General features: G+C 45.0%; 1 long non-coding RNA gene across 1 annotated transcript in view; it reads left to right on the top strand.

Moving 5' to 3' along the window:
• LOC144164002 (uncharacterized) overlaps window positions 1-11,558 on the top strand; it is a 28,304-nt gene extending 16,746 nt beyond the window's left edge. Inside the window, exons 3-4 of the long non-coding RNA XR_013320989.1 lie at window positions 8,553-8,659; window positions 11,417-11,558. This is a non-coding gene — a long non-coding RNA (uncharacterized LOC144164002). The remainder of the gene's footprint in view (window positions 1-8,552; window positions 8,660-11,416) is intronic.
• Window positions 11,559-18,400: the final 6,842 nt, after the last annotated feature.

Here is an 18,400-nt window from a genome sequence, read left to right on the forward strand (position 1 = left end):
GCACACACACACACACACACACACACGCACGCACGCACGCACGCACACGCACACGCACACGCACACGCACACGCACGCACGCACGCACATAGATATATAAATCTAGAGAAAGATAAAACTCACGAAGCGAGCAGAAATAGTATCTGGAACGTAATCTGGAACATAATCCTTATATAGCTTTGCAGAAAACTGTGAGGAGTGGAAGATGTTTCGGAAAGGTAGAGTAGCATGCAGTCGCGTTATGCCTGTGTTACAACAAGAAAAAAAAAAAAAAGAGAAAGGAGAAAGGAAGAGGGAGACGAAAAGTTCATATAATAAGGCAGCTCTCAAGGTTGCACCAAGACGGGGAAACGTACGTGGCGTGGGCTGCAAGTTCGGAACGCGTGCTCGGAGAATGCGGAAGACTGGACAATCGCGGTTTCAGTAAGGAAGGAAAAGTATAGAATGAGGTATTCAGTGGCATGTGAGACTGGTTCGGGGTATCCATACAGGCATGAACGAAGATTGTGTTTTGGGTGTGCCCCCCGCAGATGAAAAGAATAGATACAGTGCACAAAAGAGCATTGCACAGGAGCTAGCAACTGAACAGGAAATAGGTAGGATCATAGATCACAGAGGGTTAACCATTTCTACGTGGTTTGGGGAACGCGACCTCCTTCCCAAGGACAAATCACATTGTTAAGTCACATTAGGCTAATAAAGCTGCTCTATTTGGAGAGTTGGCTGCACGGTATTGCTGTCTTACAGTGTCTGACATGGCTACTTTGGAAGTGCAAATACTGCCGCGTGTTTGTCGGTTTTCTATGCAGTTTAGTTTGAAGTCGACCTTCGGAAGCAGTAACGGGGACGTCCAGAAAGTGTACACTGTGTTCCGAATAGGAATGAGCAAGGAAAATAGTAGGGTTGGCTAGGTTAAATTCCTCAATGAAGGTGAGGAGCTCCGCGTCACCCTGCTGCCAGATCATGACTATGTCGTCAATATACCTTTTATAGTACAGTGGCTTTAGGTTTTGAGTGTCAAGAAAGTTTGATTCCAGGTGAGCCATAAAGATATTGGCGTAGTTGGGTCCGATTCGAGTTCCCATTGACGTTCCGCTGACTTGCACGTAATGAACTCCGTCAAACTCAAAATTGTTAAGTTCAAGAATGATCCTAAGGAAAGTTTGGAGAGTAGAAGAATCGATAGGTTTGTCGCACGATGGCTGCTCATACGCAAGCGATACAGCGGTGATGCCATCTTCATGGGGATGTTAGTATACAGGGACGCAACATCTAGTGAGGGTGACTAGGACGCAGTTATCAGCAATTTCAGTTGTTGAGATGTCTGAGAGAAAGTCATTGGTATCCTTAATGAAGGAGGGAAAGCTGGGCGGAATGTCGCAGATGAGATTATCGACATAGCGCGAGATGTTTCCGGCAACAGTGCCAATGCCAGAAACAATGGGGCGCCCTGGGTTGTTCACCTTGTGAATTTTAGGCAGAAGATAGAATTTACCGGCTACTGGGCTTAAAGGGATCAAGAAACGAGTCGTGGTTTCATTTATTTTTTATTTTTAACAAGCTCAGCTAGTTTATCTTTGACGATTTGTTTATAGTCTTGAGTGGGATCATTGGGTAGTGCTTTGTAGAAAGTCGATACCGATAGTTGCTTATAGGCCTCGTTAACATAGTCGGTTTTGTCAAGGATTACGATGGCGCCTCCCGTATCGACAGGTTTAATAATTATGTCGGGGCAGCTTGCGAGTTGCCCTGGGGCTTTCTTTTCGTTGGTAGTCATGCTATGGCGGAAAGAAATTTGTGTTTGGTATGCTTTTCGCACATCGCGTTGGACAGCTTTGATGTACATGTCGAGGCAGTTATCACGCTGTGTGAGAGGGGTCCAGTGCTTATAGCTAGGTAGGGTGCTGCGGGCTCCTTCCGTCGCAGGGTAATCGTAATCGGGGCCTCTTCTGTCGTAGAAGTATTCTCGTAGCCTCAAGTTTCTGGCGAAGTTATCCAAGTCCTTAAAAAGTTGAAATTCATCAAGACCACCAGTAGCCGGGCAAAAGTTTAGGCCCTTTGACAATACGTTCATCTGAACTGGTGAAAGGGCTATACTTGAAAGGTTCATTACATTCCCGGTAAGATTTTCTTTTGTGAAGGCAGACGAGGGAAAATTATTTGTACTGGTGTTCAACTGAACTTGTTGGGGTGCAGTAGTCGAAGCATGAATTACAGTCATAGGGGTATTATCGGTTGTATTGTCAGAATAGGGGAAGTTACTAGTGCTGTAGCTTGTTAGATTCTTACGCGTGTGGCCAGTGTTAGAAATCTTATCTCAGTAAAATTTGCGGGCTTTTGTTCGAGATATGGCGGATGACTTCTTGGATTCGTAGTTTCTTAAGAGGTTTTAGTCTCTTTTGCTTAGTTCCTGACTGAGTAGTTTCTCTTTCTTTCGGAGAGAACAGGCCGTTGTTTCGTAGTGATTGAGGATTATTTCATCTAATTGTAAAGATGCCTTATCGAGTACCTGTTTCCTCTTTTTCACGTTGGACGGGGAAAGTTCGAAAGTAGCAGGTTGTATTCTGATCTCTTAGAGGCAAGGATTGCAACTTCGTATCTTGCTAAATAGCTCCTTCCACTCAGCCCTGTTGCTGGTCGTTTATCTGTTACCCAAAACCCATAAAAATGACAACCCGGGGCGTCCCATTATTTCTGGAATAGGCACTGCGACAGAGATTGTTGATAGCCTCATTAACAAAATACCCCCAACTCTGGCGTCTTTCATTAAAGACACGAATCACTTCCTATCTGATATAGCCGATCTCAACATTCGCCATGGTTGGCTTCTTGTACCTCTTGATATGGTATCGCTTTACACTAACATCCCGCACGCAGACGGTATAATGGCTGTTCTTCACTGATATGAACGCTCGGATGACGACAAGGCGATTCAAAGTTGCGCGCTAACAACCATGCTCAAATTAATACTTGAACGAAACAATTTTCAATTTTCCAATGAACACTACCTTCAAGTAAGTGGAACTTCTATGGGCACAAATATAGGCCCTAACCATGCAAATATCTTTATTAGTGTCCTAGAAGACAATTTTTGCTGACCGCTCCCTTCAACCATTTTTCTACAAGCGTTTTATCGATGATATCTTCGTAATTTGGCAACATGGGGAATCTGAGCTCTATTCCTTTATCGCTTATTTTAATAACGCCCACTCCTCTACTAACTTCTCGCACAATATCTCAGTATCTACAATTGACTTTCTCGACGTAACCGTGTCCCTAGTTAATGGAAAATTGTCGACTAAGCTCTATAGAAAGCCCACCGACAGACATCAGTATCTGCCCTTCGAAAGCTGCCATGTTAAACACCGTTGAAACTTGTATATTATAAAACCAACTGATCGTTTCAGAAAAATATGCTGTGAGCAGATTTTGTTAATTCACAACCTAATCTCGTACTCACCCACTATGCGTCTGCGCGGAAAGTCACAGCTGTTTTAAAGACGCATCATAATATCCTTATGCAAAGGCAGCAAATTAGAAGCTTTTAAAGAGACACCGTGCGTAGGTTATCACCGTTCAAAAAATATACGGGACATGCTAACCTCTTCCACGATTGCATCGCCATTTTCGCACGGATGTTCTCCTTGCCAAAAAAGGTCGTTGCAAAGTGTGCGCTCATATGACCGCATCAGTAACAGTAAACAGCACAGCTTCTAACGTTTCCTTAAAAATTAAAGGCAAAATTAATTCGATACCTCGAATGTAGTATATCTCCTAGATTGCTAAGTCTGCGCATTCTAGTATATCGGCCAAATAGAGACGTTGTGATGTAATACAGGCTCTTCTAACGATCTAATGTGCCACGAAGAGGAAGAGGGGGGGTGCGAGAGGATCCCGACGAAGGGGACGGTGTGTTCCGGATTGCTCGGCGGTGATCGTGAGCGAGAGGGCAGCCTTCGGACCGGACGCCGCTGCTCCAGTACCGGGTGCGCGACCGTGGTTCCCCTGCGACGGCCTGGAAGGCGACGGCCAGGGAACGACAGCACGGACCAGCGCCCCACGACCTGCCCACGTTCGAGGAAGTTCCGCCGGCGCGCCGAAGACGCTCCAGCCAATCTGCACCCTCCCGAACAGCTCATCCAACACGTGAGACTGTTGCAGTTGGCCAACTTGACTTCCGTTCAAACGGACTCGTGCTTCTTTTTAGTTAGCAGCCCTGTTTAGTTTTTTTTCCATCGCTTCTTACTCCGCGTGTTTCTGCGACTACCAAACCCTATAAAGCGTGCCATCTTCAGTTTTTCTCCATGTTCCGGTGTCCTGTCTCGTTATTCTCTCGTCCGTAACGCTGGGGATCGTTAGAAGAGCCTGTATTACATCACAGACGTCTTCCAGGCTCCGCTTTTATAACCACCGGACGCACGCATGTTCCCCTCCTGGGCATCCTTTGTCTCAGAATGTAAATATTCCCGGTCACTCTTTCGAAAAAAATTAGGGCTACTATACTGGAATCAGGTTTCCGTTCGCATCACGAAAGAGAAGTATGTGAGTCTTTTTTAATTCATAAATTTAATGCAGTTAAACGCGGCATTAATGAAAGTGTAGGAAAGTTAACGTGCCTCTTGCCGTGATATGCGGGCGTCATTGCATTATCCCTATTGGAAAAGTAGAAGCAGCGCCACCAGTTTTAAAGCGGCTTTACCGATTTATTGGCTTGATTGCGCTTACGGAACCGATATGAAATGTTTCCAGTAACAATGACATCTTTGCTTTTTTATATCTATATACCGCTCCTGATGTGTTTGCCTATAAAGTGCTAAGCTGCAATCCCCGAACGTTGTCATTTTGTTTCAAAAAGGCAGGTGTTGATCCCCCTTGATCCCATTTGATATTCAGTAAAAGTTCTGTATTTTTTAATATTTTATTATTATTTTTTTACGTGTGTTGATTTCTACCTGCAAAGTGGCAAAACTATTCGTCAGCTTATCATTTCGTGCCTATATATTCAGCGCGCTTAATTAGCGAAGTTTACTCCGACGAAGACCGGACCCAGTCGAAACGTTACTTGAATCATCGTTTTCCTACGTGTCTACCCGCTCATGTATATATATATATATATATATATATATATATATATATATATATATATATATATATATATATATATTTATATATATATATATATATAAGGTTAGTAGAGACAGAGACAAACGAGAAAGACTTAGAAAATAAAAATAAGTTTACTGACGTTTCAGGGAGAGGACTCCCTTTCTTCAGAGTACCCTGAAGGTACTCTGAAGAAAGGGAGTCCTCTCCCTGAAACGTCAGTAACCTTATTTTTATTTTCTAAGTCTTTCTCGTTTGTCTCTGTCTCTACTAACCTTATTTTTGTCGCGCTCTGTGTGAGTTTTTATCTTTTCAGTCTATATATATATATATATATATATATATATATATATATATATATATATATATATATATACAGTCGAACACGGATATATCGAACACGGGTATATCGAATTATTGTCTATATCGAACTCATAAATTATCCCCTTGAAAATTCTGTGTAAAAGTATAGGAATTCGTACGTTTATATCGAACCGTATTTTTCCCGAGATTGGGTATATCGAACGCCGCGGGAGCTGGAAGGTGCTTTTCGGCGGTCACTGCACCCCCGATTGAGGTTGAGGAGGATGTGGAGGAATGCGCGGGCATGGCGAAGACTGGCTCGCGGAACTAATCCCCCCTACCGGAACGAATTTGCGTTTGCCCAGTCGGGCCCCGCTACCGGCCGCCGTAGCGTTAGCGCACGGAGCCCGGTATGCTAAATCTCTGTAGGCACACAAGCCCGTAGGGATGCCCCGACTGCGCATGTCCTTTTTTTTTTTTTTCGGCTGCGTACGTTCCCGGCTTGCCGAAAGAGTTTTTTTTTTTCTCTCTCTCTGGGTCTGTCTTCCCCCGATGTCGTCTCGGGAAAGGGAAGAGGGAACGAAGGCGCTGACGGCATACTCTTTCTTTTGCATTTTGCTGCTGTTGCTGCTGTTTGGCGAGTTGTCCCGCACCTTTCGGAGATCACTGTTTCTCTCGGAGATGACCATCGCGAGCGCTTTGTTGGAGTCCGTTCAGAGAGCCTTGGAATTTTTACCTTCAAAGTTCTTGTGGTACGTGCGCGCTGTTCTTTTGCGTACGTGTTGTGCATGGTGTGCGAAGGCGCAGCGTACTGCTGGAATTTTCTAGTTGTGCAGCCTCGAGAAGATTGAGACCAGCGTCTTTAATTTCATTTCCAGTACGAAGAAGCAGGCCAAGATCAGCGATTTTTTTTTCACCGAAATAAAGCGACCTGTTGCGTCGTGAGTGCGGAATTAGTTGTCATTCTTGAATGTGACGATCGATAAGTGATCCTCCGCCATAGGTGAGGTCTCAGAGCCCATATTTTTATATCGAATTTCTCATATATCGAACTATTTCGCGATCCCCTTGGAGTTCGATATATCCGTGTTCGACTGTATATATATATATATATATATATATATATATATATATATATATATATGTGTGTGTGTGTGTGTGTGTGTGTGTGTCTGTGTGTGGGTGTGCGCGTGTGCTTGCGTGTGTGTGCGTGTGAGTGAGTGAGTGAATCACTTTATTAAAGATGAGAGGCCATGATGGCCTGTGGAGAAATGAGGATGAGGAGGGAGAGGAGAAAGGGAACGGTCACAATTAACACAATGTACAGTGTTCTAGTCTTGAGGTCCAATTCACAGAAGGCACAGTTCACTCAGTCAGTGGAAATGTCGCTGGTGACATTGGACGGTCCGAGACAGTCTAAGACCGCTACACCAATTTGTGGAGGCCGTTTTCAAGGGCGTATTGCGTTATTATTTCTAAAGTAGTGGGGTTGTCACGGACACGAATAACGTGCTCCAGTTCAGTCACAGGTGCAGGACCTACAGGTAGCAGCTGATGGCAGTTACAGACGAATACAGGACAGATCCAAATTAAGTGGAAGAGATTTGGTATGGCATCACTCTTACAGTGGGGGCATCGGTGCAATTGAGAGCCTGCTGGGGCTGACCACTTATGTATAATGTGCGGTGTATACGCTGCATTTGCATGCACGTTATTCGTGAATACCTCACCCGGACGCGAGAAGAGCTTGATCGGTGCTAGGATGCAAGCCGGTGTTTCATGTTGCAAACGATTTTTGCTTCCTTTCTTGAGGAGCCGTAGCTGAAGTTGCCAATCTGCTTGGAGGGGGGGGGGGGGGGGGGGGGGGGGGGCGGACGGGCGTGGCAGGCAACTTGGGAGGTGATTGAAGCCTCTCCCTGGCAGCGTCATGAGCCATGCGGTTGCCTTGCGCTGGAAGTATGTCCCGGAGTTCAAACAATGCGGATTTTTAATCCTTCCATTTGTATGTCTCGTACTGTGGTCAGGATATTTGTCACCGTTAGCGTTCGAAAAAAAACGGACGATTCAATTCACGGACAGCAACGTTAGAATCCGTGATAATGCGAAATTTCTTCGCGGTGAGGTGGGCGGAATGGTAGCCGGAACTTTAGGCCTGATAGCGCAGTAGCCGGAACTTTAGGCCTGATGGGTGTCCCGCTGTCTCGTAGGGGACTGTTTGTGGCACTTACGATGGTCTGGTGGCCTTGATGGGCGCAATCTTTGTGTCAGTCGATGCAACACATAATCACGAACAAAAAGATACAAAACATGCACGCAAAAAGAGGGTATTTTCGCGCACAGTGCGAAAATAAACGGGCCTGTTCACTGTGTGGCGATGCCACCTTCGTCATCGTCGTCTTCTTCCTCTGTGTGTGTGCGTGTGTGTGTGCGTGCGTGTGTGCGTGTCTGTGCGTGTTCGTGCGTGCATGCTTGTGCGTGTGTGGGTGTGTGAGCGTGCGTGCATGCTTGCGTGTGTGCGGGTGTGTGTGTGCGGGTGTGTGTGTGCGTGTGTGCTAGTGTGCGTGTGTGTGTGCGCGCGTGTTTTTGCGTGCGTGCTTGCGTGCGTGTGTGTGTGTGTGTGTGTGTGTGTGTGTGTGCGTGCAGTTACACTGAAAAACAATAGTCATGGGGCTTCGCTAATATTCCCCCCCTACAATTACAGGGAACAGACGTTACACCCCCCCCTGACATCGCAGTTTGTCAAAGAGAACTTCCCAGTTCTGTGGGAAGATAAAATCTATCATTTCGGCATGTTGAATGTGCACAGCCCTTACGCCACATTGGAGAATATAAGGCGTTGCCTGGCCACCCTTAAGGTAAGCGGCATAGGGCCCCAATAATCGACGCCCTGGACATATGTCTGCGGGACACAAGCGCTGGAGGGTTCCCAAAAAGCGAGCGCACTTTATTATTCCAGCACTTGATGGGACTGGTCCTGCCGAACTCTCTCTTCAGCACTGTCTCTTCAGCCCGCGCCGCTCATTATGGTCACCAAGGCTGAATTGTTGTTTATGATTTTCAAGTTCACTCTATTGGTTCTCAGCAAGTTCTGGCGCCGGCTTTCCGGCTAAACATTATGGTGCATTTGCTGAAGTATTTATTTGCAGGTTGTATACAAGGCCACCATAAGATATTTCTCCTACCGCCGTAAAATTTACACGGTCCTTGGCATGGCTCCCCAATATCCACTCGACAACCACATTGCCGATTCTTTGTAAGTAAACGTCTCTTATCTTATTCATGAATGTCCTGAGTTTTGTCCACTGTGCATCTACACAGAGTGTCAGAGCCCTCGGTTCTGTCTGCGAACTTGTACAAGACAGCGGGAACTCATTTGGGGTTGAAAGTGCCGAATATGCAATTGGTTGTGAGGCATACCGTAGTGAAGCGTTAGGTAAAAGTTCTGTACAACAAGACTTTCAATTATTGTAGCACAATCTGGGCACCAGGTCGTTGGTGCTTTTGGCCTTAAGGACAAAGGTGTTAATTCGGCTTGCGATATCCTCTCGTTTAACCAAGCCTCTTTATTCGAAATCTTACTCTTTCGCCGTGTTTTCGGATACCTAATGCTACGCCGAGAGAACAAATTATCTTCGGTTTAAAGAGGTACTGCTTTTAACGAATACATCTTTCCTGAGGATGTCGTTACGTCGGGGTAATCATTTCATTTTAATGAACCTAAACAATGCTGCAGTGGGCGTCATTACTTACGGGTTCGGCAATGTTTCTGGAGAATGAATTGATGAATGAATTTATTGTAATCGTCCTTGCCAGCATTCTGAACCTTCCGAAAATTCAAAAATTGTGCCATTTAAAGTTCGAAGAAACTTCATGTGGTGTCTTCAGTGCGCATGCGAGTGTTTCAGCCGAGCTGCAAAAAGTGTCCCGGTGAATGCGTAATGACGATTCAGATAGCGGCTATCAACACGATCATTTCGCACACCGCGAGGCTTCCAATCATGTGGCAGTTTTCCACAGCATTGAAATTATTGCGCAGTTTTTCAGGAGCCCTATATGTGTTATAACGCACAATTTTTCCAACAACGACCCGGTCATGCAGTATCGGGGTAGGCGGAAGGGCAGGGTTTATAGGAGACGCTTCGAAACGCCGGTTGATTGAATGGAAGTCGGAAAAGCCTACAGTATGGTTCTTAGTTCTATTAAGAAAAAAAGCCGCTTTCTTTGAGTCTAAGGAGAAACTTTGATTTGTAGTTATTATGTACGATTATAATCGTTTCGTGGACTTTTTAATGCCGACATGCATGTAATTAAATGCTCTCACTGCCCTTAGCTCAGCGTAGAGGTGGAGTTAATAAGGAAAAATGTTGATCTGGACCGGCAAAGGCGAGCAATGTTTTTTACAGTAGGACATGATCACAAGCCTTCCCTGTTGAACCATCTTCCCGACTAGCGTGGGTTGTTCGTATGAGTAAAATATAACAGTATACTTCTGTACTTATTTCATACGACGAATATGATCGGCATATAAAGGTAATGACAATTTTTATTGGCTTGTAAGACTACAAAAATCCTTCGTGAGAAGCCTTTAGCAAGCATATAAATACACAGCCATAGATATTGGGCGGTAAAACTATGCCGCTGTTCTTAACAGCTCCCGTGCAACTTCTTCTCGATGAAGTACTTTGTTTCCCTTGATTATCTACGTATCCTTTTCAATTACCTTCCTCCGGCAGCTGCTGATGATTCGATGATTATCGTGGTTGCGTCGTCATCCAAATGCTACGCTGTTTCTTAACCTGGCGTGTCAAGACCACGAATTGTTCAACAACATTACCCCTATTTACGGTAATTGTGCGGTACGGCAGAGCGAATAGAGTAAAATGGAATATAGAGTATAATAGAGTAGAATAGAACAGAGTTGAGTATAGTAAAGCATTGTGTAGTATAGTACACTATGTCAGAGTATGGCAGAGCAGATCTATGCGTGTATGGCAGTATGTATGGGAGAGCAGAGAATGCCAGAGTGTAGTACAAGAATTCGGATGAGAACATTGTAGAAGAGAGGAGAGGAGCGTTTAGTTTATTACAGTGAGTGGCGCAATATAGAGGAGTGGAGTGGCGGGGTCAGTGGACTAGAGGGCAGTACAGTAGAGCAGAGTACAGCTGTAGAGTGGTATTATGTGGCTGCTTTCCCCGTTAATGAGTCAGTTCATATACCTATCCATGAATGTTTTCACACATTCGTTCCTCATGAAAGGAGTCAGTACACCGAGGAACATTCGCGCGTCATTCGTGGTTTTCCTAATTCTAGGGGACAGATCGGTTTTTGTGAAAGCATCATTTTTTGCGTACTAACGACCGGTTCTCACATTCTGTAGTCACCACATGCCCTGTAAAACGTCATCTCCATGCAAATATTTTTCTTTCTAATTGACGAAGAAAGTAAAATACACATTGTTTCTTATGTTAATTTTCCTTTATAGCTCACTCAGCTTCAGTACTCTAACGACTTATGTTTTTAACAGAAAAAAACAGAAAAACCTTAAAAATTTCTTAATCTTCACGCCACAGTGAAGTAATATGGTCAGGAGGGACGAAGTACTGGGCAGTACACAAACTTTTATTTCAGTTGTAACTTCTAGTTAGCGTTCAAGGGATGCGATCAAACAAAACTAGAGGCCACACTACAACCGCCCATACGTTTTTCCAGGTGGTGCCCTAAATCAGCGGCGGCATATGACACAGACCAGGTTTTGCAGCATCCTAGAGAAATCTCCAAGCGGCTGAGGACTTGACGCTGAGTCATGTATTTACTCTAGATCTCAGTTATTGAAGAACTTTAATTGAAGTTTCGGATAAAGCCTGGTATAAAGACGTCGAAGACAGTAATACTTTAATCAACAAAACGTTCTTTATATTCATAGTATCTTTAATGATGCGAGCCCGATCCGAAACCCACTAGACTAACTCAATGCTATTGCTTCCTGCGTCTATGTTTTGCGCTACGCAGGCACGAAACCCCTCCGTCCCTTGTCATCTTCCTGACACACGTCGCCTTCGAGGACAGGCGCCACGAAGATTGCCGCATCTTACCCACGTCCATGATCGAGTTTCCGGAAAACATTCCTCGGTCTGCCTTCAAATACGGACTTTCCATTGTAGGCACATTTCGTTTCTACTAGTCAACACCTATGCTTCTTTCAAATATTTATTTGCGGCATGTTTAGACCCCTGAGACGTTCGCATGGATATTAGGTATTTCTTAGTCAGAGACGTCAATGCACTCAAAGGAAGGCCACTACAGGTCTGCCGAAGAAGGATCGGAAGGATAAAGGCGTTTAATTGTGCGGCGAATGAAGCGTTTTCCCTCGCGTTTGTTTTCTTCCTGAAACCCGCCTGACAGACTTCCTGGGGGATCCTGACGGCTGCGGAACCGGTTCTAGCCAGGGTGTGGGGGAAGTTACGCCTGCGGAATTTTGTCGTCCTCCACACAACTGTTTTACCCTTGATGGGGTAAAACACGGTTTGCGCTCGTACTCCGCTTGGTAAATTTTGCCCCGCAAAAAATAAAACCGCCTTATGGGTTGCACGGACCCGAATGACAGTGAGTAAATGTGACGTTGTTTTCAAGCAGATGGAACACGGACTTCCCTTCGAAGAGGTAGAGACTGCGTTTAACGCTAAATGCGAGGTTCGCCTACCAAATTGTTCAGCTTGATACACCGTAAGAGAAAAAAAACAAGTCTATGTATTAAAAACGAGAGGTGATGTGCACGAATTTTGGGACACATCGTCAGAGTTTGGCAGAGAAGTTTGGGAAGATTCGTCCAAGACACCGGCCACCAAGGACACAAAGAGAGATTTGTAAGCCTATGCCTCCTGTCGTGGGTCCCCCCACGGGCCCAAAACTGCCCCCAATTAAAGGCCTACGTGGTGCGGCACACACGGAGAAATCAGAAGAGCCTGCCATGGAACTCTGCATTTTGAGTATAGGCACATGACGCGTTCGATATCTTTTCTTACGTGCTATTTGAACAAAGTTGTGAAGATTCCTGCCATATTTCGAGCAGAAAATGCATTGAGTGCGCTATGTTCAGATGTAGTCCAAGTAGTATGGCTTCGTCACACTTGCTCAGCCCAAAAGGCATCTTCAAGCTAAATGTGCCTTCGGTTAGAGGCAGAAGCAGATACTCAACTCTTGTGTCAGTCCAAATGCACAGCTGCATTCTTCAGGCATTCCAGGATGGAAGGTTGCCGCGTACTTTCTTTTAAAAAGAACTAGTACCTGTGGGACATGGCGGCAGGGGTCCGATGAGGCTGCATTATCAACTGGCAACATTAAAGGTGACTCCGCAGTGATCGTAAAGCTTTGGAAGCTTTGCGCTTTGCCGCTTTCGTGTAGCTTGGAGGTGCAGGGAATATATTCATATCGTCAGTGCTTTCGCCAGTGATGCTAAGTGCAAAAGTTCGGACCGAGAGTCAATAAAATGCACATTTATTGGCTGAGTACTTTAGGACATTGCTAAAAAGAGACCGCAACACAGCGGGTTCGGTAGCCATCGTTGATGTCTTTTTACAAGTTTGGCCGAAATGGTAGTTCGCGGCGAAGAGATTCCAATTCCCATAGCCGCTGAGGTGCCCTTCACCGACTCATGTGAAGATATGCGTATCGGGTTTATAATTTTTTAATGATTACACAAGGAAGCCGGTTCGATTCCCAGCCATGGCGGCCGCTTTGTTGATGGAGGCGAAAAGCGAGAACGCCCGTGTGTTCGATATTTCAGCCCACAATAAAGATCCACTCCAGATTGTGAAAATTAATCTGCAGCAGCCCGCTACTGCGCGCCTCATCGCCTGTGTAGAGCCCCCACAATTGATCAACAAATTATTTGTTTAAAAATGTGCTCTAATGAAAAACATTTCACAGCTGGGGCCGGTATGTGTGCGGTGGTTTGAAGCCAAGCAGACTGTTTGTGGCATTTTCGGTGAAAACACTCAGAGTAGTTTTGGGAGATTTTCTAGGATCTTTTAATGCTAAGGTAGTATGTTCTGCGGCATTGACACTAGTGTATGCACAGGCTGCCTCGTAGCAGCACACAATTGCGTGCGACGGAGTTCCAGCGCCTGCAAAGCTTGGAGGCGAGAGTCGCCTACTTTCTGCCAATATTGCCACAGTATATGTAGCCTTTGGAAAGCAGACAGAATTCAGTATATTGGCCCGCAGGCGCTTTAGCCTTATAAATGTCCATTTGGAGAATGGAGTCAGTGTTTAGATGCTGAATCGGAGGAGGCCTTCACTGACGGCGTCTATATCATTAAAAAAGAGTTCATCTACCAGTAAGGTTTTCCGCGCGCGTCCTTCCGGCCTTCTACAAATCACCTTAAGATTTTTATATTCGGTGTCAGCCACAATGTATTCTTCGGCAGACACCAGGCTTTGCTACACTAACTCCGGGTTTCAGTGATGCTATTGATAGCTTCATCATAGGACGACAGAGTGCCACCACAGTCTTCGAATTCGGTGGTAAAACCTTTCCAGAAAACAAACGGAACCGCATGTTTATCACGACCAGCAGGTAAAACACCCTGAATAAAACTGGAGAAGCGTGTACTAAGTCGCGCAAGGCCTGAACCGTAACAAAGTTGCAGGATTTCTTTCTACGTCAGCGGTGAAGGGCACATACGATGACTGTCTCTACGTCGCTGGTGATATTCGGTGACTTCGGCTAGTGGTTGTCTCTTGGCAACAGTTTTTGTGGCTAACCGCTGCGCTGTGTAGGATCGCCGTCGACGCTGTCCTTCTCGGTTAGCAGAAGGATGCGCCTCTCGGTGGGCCGCTTCTTCCTCGGGCGTGTGCAATTTCCTCGTCCGCCACGTGTCAAAAACTGCGAAGCTGCAGGCGTCTTTTGTATGTGAGCAGTAAAGGAAACATCACCACTCCGTGTTTTGGGGACGCTCGGCGGCCACATAGAGGCACTCGCTGATCAGCGCTCAGCGTTTTCTTGGTGTTTTTAACGCGTTACACGTTACGTGCCACACATTACGGCCAGCTACAACAGCTCTGGTGTTAATATTGTACGTTGGTAGCTTTCGCAAGAGCCAATCTCTGCAAACCAGGCCGTGGTCGTTAGTGATATCGAGGAAACCATGTGGACTTCGAGGACGCTTGACGTCTTTCCACGATAAAATATTGGGTCCCGGTGGGTCTACGATCAAATGTTGGGACCCCTACACGCAAACCAAGGCGGTCCAGATTGTCCAAAAGGCGACATCCATTGGCGTGGTTTCTTGCTTTCCCATACGCGATGGTGCGCATTAGAAGTCCGCCAGGACGTGCGGAGACGGTGTGCCCGAATAGTTTCTTCTTGGTATTCAGCAATCCGTTTGCAGAGATACACGCCAATATAACAGGAAATAAAATGCCGCCCTGGTGCACTGTGGCGGCTGCAAATTCAGCCTTTGGGGTACACGGGCCATTGGGGCATGTATACCCTGAAATCCAAAAAAAAAGTGTACCATAAAAGCCAAAAGCGACCTGTCTTTTATATATCAATTACAAACAATTCAGAAGCAATTTGCGCAACATTATGTTTCGCGCCGTTGGAGTTTTCTGTTTCAAACGACATGTGCATTGAGCTTATTTATGCAACAATCTAAAGAAAATTCCGTAGCATGCCTTACATCCCGTCAGAAAACAAACGATCTGTGTACTTTATATACGCTGAGTTTGGATCAATTCACGCTACTTTTACTGCCAGTGAAAGTTCACTTGGGCGCGTATTTCTACCGCTCTCATTTACTTATTACGGCCCGTCTGAAAAAAAAAAACGCACTTCCGTATAGAGGATCCGCATGTTACGTCTTTGTTCCCCGCCTGGTCTGGCGTATGCGCGGTTCTATGGGCTTGTTTAAGTGGGTTCAATACTTCTGGCTTAGTCCTCGTAAACTCTTCCAGGAACCAAACTTGAACTTCAATTATTCCTACAATTCAGCGTGCACAAATATGCGTCTGTTGGTCAAACACCTGCTGAAAGATCCGCAAGACACCCTGCCTCAATACCTTTAATTTTGCAAGCAATTGCTAAACATGTTCTTCTTGCGCGTCTTGAAACGTTGCAGTTCGAGGTGATGGCCTACATAAGCGACATGCAGAACCGTGGCATCAATGTGACAGCAGCCATATCATTCACAATGAGGGGTCACTTTTACAAGCCCAAAAATATCTCTGGAACCGGCGGGTCATTTTTCCAGCCATTCCTGCCATGCGGAGACTTCTTTGGCCTTGCAGACCTCGAGCCACACATGGTAAGAGACAGAATTATTCGTTTAGCCTAGCGTACCCTTCAGAGCAGTGTTGTTGGCATAGGAATAATTTCCAATGCTATCGAACATGAGAGAGAGAGAGAGAGAGAGAGAGAGAGAGAGAGAGAGAGAGAGAGAGAGAGAGAGAGAGAGAGAGAGAGAGAGTTTACCGTGCAATGCAGTTAAGAGGGCGGGGTGGCCGGTGGCATGACCCTGACGTCCACAGCGGTGGCTTGGTTCGCCAAGAAGATTTGGATCCCTCGATCCGAGCTACCCAGCGCCCCCTCCCACTGCTCGTTACACGCTATGGAGGGGAAGGGATCGTTAGGACATGCATGCATTTAGGGCCCTTCGTGCGGTGCTCTAGCCACCGTGCGAACATAAATGTCGGAAATAATTTTCTTGAAAAAACACGGCAGTCACGGGAGACTCATTTTACCGCATTGTTTTTTGAAGTGTTTAGGTTTATAACGTTTTTTAAACTTTGGCTTGCACACTCCTGGAGAGCAATAAAGGGCGTACAGGAAGTTCAGTGCCAATTTTGTGTTTAACTATTTCGAAGTGCCTGGAATATGTATTCTTATTTTCGGTTGTACACTTTTGGAGCTGCAACGTGTTTTGCTTTTATATTCATGGTACGTAGGTCCGAAAACTCGACCAAGACGAGATTCCCCAATAAACCAAATGTCGAGTTCTCCATCGAAAAATGCTAACAGCGCGAACAGTTAGACGAAGTACTGCAGAGAATGGCTACACGCACAAGCGCTTGCCGGTGTAGCCACTCTTTTTCGGCCTTCGTGTAATTGTTCGTGCAGTTAGCATTAATGCAATGGAGTACAAACTCGAGCAAGCTCTCAAGTTCCCCTATCGCTTGTTATTTAAGAAGGAGTAACTAGTCTAGATCGCACTGGAAATCTTGAATGTCCGGAAATCTCTACTCAAGAGATTGAGTGCTGCAAGAAATTTCACAACCTTCACCGAGAATAACATAGATATCACGTGGATGATGCTTTCATGCACATGTGTTCTTGGAATGCTGACTAGTCGATGTGCAAGCATCGCCGTTAGCATTGAATGTTGAACAAATGCTATTACGAGACTTGTGTCTTGTAGTGTAAGCGTTGTGACCGGAATAAGCGTGGGCTTTTGTGGTCAACTAAAATTGTAGAATCCACTTTGATATTTTCGCCAACAAATCCTCGTGTGTACGAGGAAGCAGTGTCGCTTTTGTGCAGCGACTTGATACATTTAATTTCCCTTTGTTTCACTTGAGTTCAAACAAAATATTTTCTTGAATTTCCCTTTGTTTCACTTGAGTCTAAACAAAATCTTTACTTTATTTCCTGTTGTTTCAGTTGAGTTCACACAAAGTCTTTTCTTAAATTTTGCGTTGTTTCCTTGAGTTGAAACGAAACCTTTGCTTGCAGCTAACTTCAGTTGCATTATATTGAAGGGCGTTAGAAAATTTTGTTGTAGTTCGGCGAATACACAGTACAACAAGGGTCATTGGTATTGACAACCCCTTATTTCTATTTTTAACGGCACCCAGACCGACGTATTTTATAGTCCCGAGGTGTTTACTCTTTTGTGCAGTCCTTGGATCTTGCTACAGCAAATATCTTACTATAATTGAAACATCACCGGCTTTCCGGTGATTGAAACATCAATGGCTTTCCATCTGACTAAGATGGAAACAGTCGATGGACTGCACTAAACAAACCGCGCTTCTTTGTAATTTACGATGAAGCATACATACCAGCCGTTTTCCTCAATGTAACTTGGACGCATTTGATCTGTATTCTAGCCAGCAAACATTGGACTGTCTGTATCCCTCCCGCATCGTAGGCATCCTACAGTTTACGTAACACACAGCAGAATCCGCTCGATCAATGAAGGCCTCAGATAGGTCTTATTCGGCTGTTTTGACGTCCACGTGCTAGCCTTCCGCCAACAAACGTACCTGTAATCAGTGATTACATGAAACGTATAGCTTATATATAATGTAGCGATATATTTTAACATAACTGTGTATATAACTTAGCTATATATACCTTATATCTTAAATTTAGTGGATATATTGACTCGTTAGAACCTCACTAACAGCATTTACAACTCTAACTTTATTCAAAGAGTCTGTATAATTGTGAAAATGTCGAAAAGCCATGTGACTAATATCCGTCTTTTGTGCAGTGAGCTCGTAACCTATAGTGAGCAGTATTTTTGCGATTAGCTGAGCCAAGAAAATCCTACGGAAAAACAAGCAGGCATTAAAAGCTTGCATTTTCGGTTATATTTAGTGCACATTCATTAAGTTTGCTTTTTTCGAAAGGTTGACTCGCTAGAAACACGCTGACACCTCTTTTTCGAAAGACAAAATGCAGTTTGATTATGTGAAACGAGTGATTTGTCACAACTACGCAGACTTCACTCACATAGTCTGTATAATGAGAAAACACCGAAAAGTACTGCGAATAACTCGCGACTTTTCTGCAGTTGGCTCATAAGCTATTGTGGGCAAGTTGTTGCCATTGGTTGAGGCCCATGAAATAGAACGCAAGTCAAACGGATTATGAGAGCTATGCGTACTTAAATTAAATGTACCTTCTTTTTATAGCAATATATGATAAACAGCGGAGCTCACGAACGAAGATATCAACTAAGAAGCGCTAATGTGAACGGCACGCGCTATGCC

The sequence above is a fragment of the Haemaphysalis longicornis genome, unplaced genomic scaffold (assembly GCF_048455015.1).
Source record: "Haemaphysalis longicornis isolate Haplotype H1 unplaced genomic scaffold, Haemaphysalis longicornis Haplotype H1 scaffold_13, whole genome shotgun sequence".
Classification (NCBI taxonomy): Eukaryota; Metazoa; Arthropoda; class Arachnida; order Ixodida; family Ixodidae; genus Haemaphysalis; species Haemaphysalis longicornis.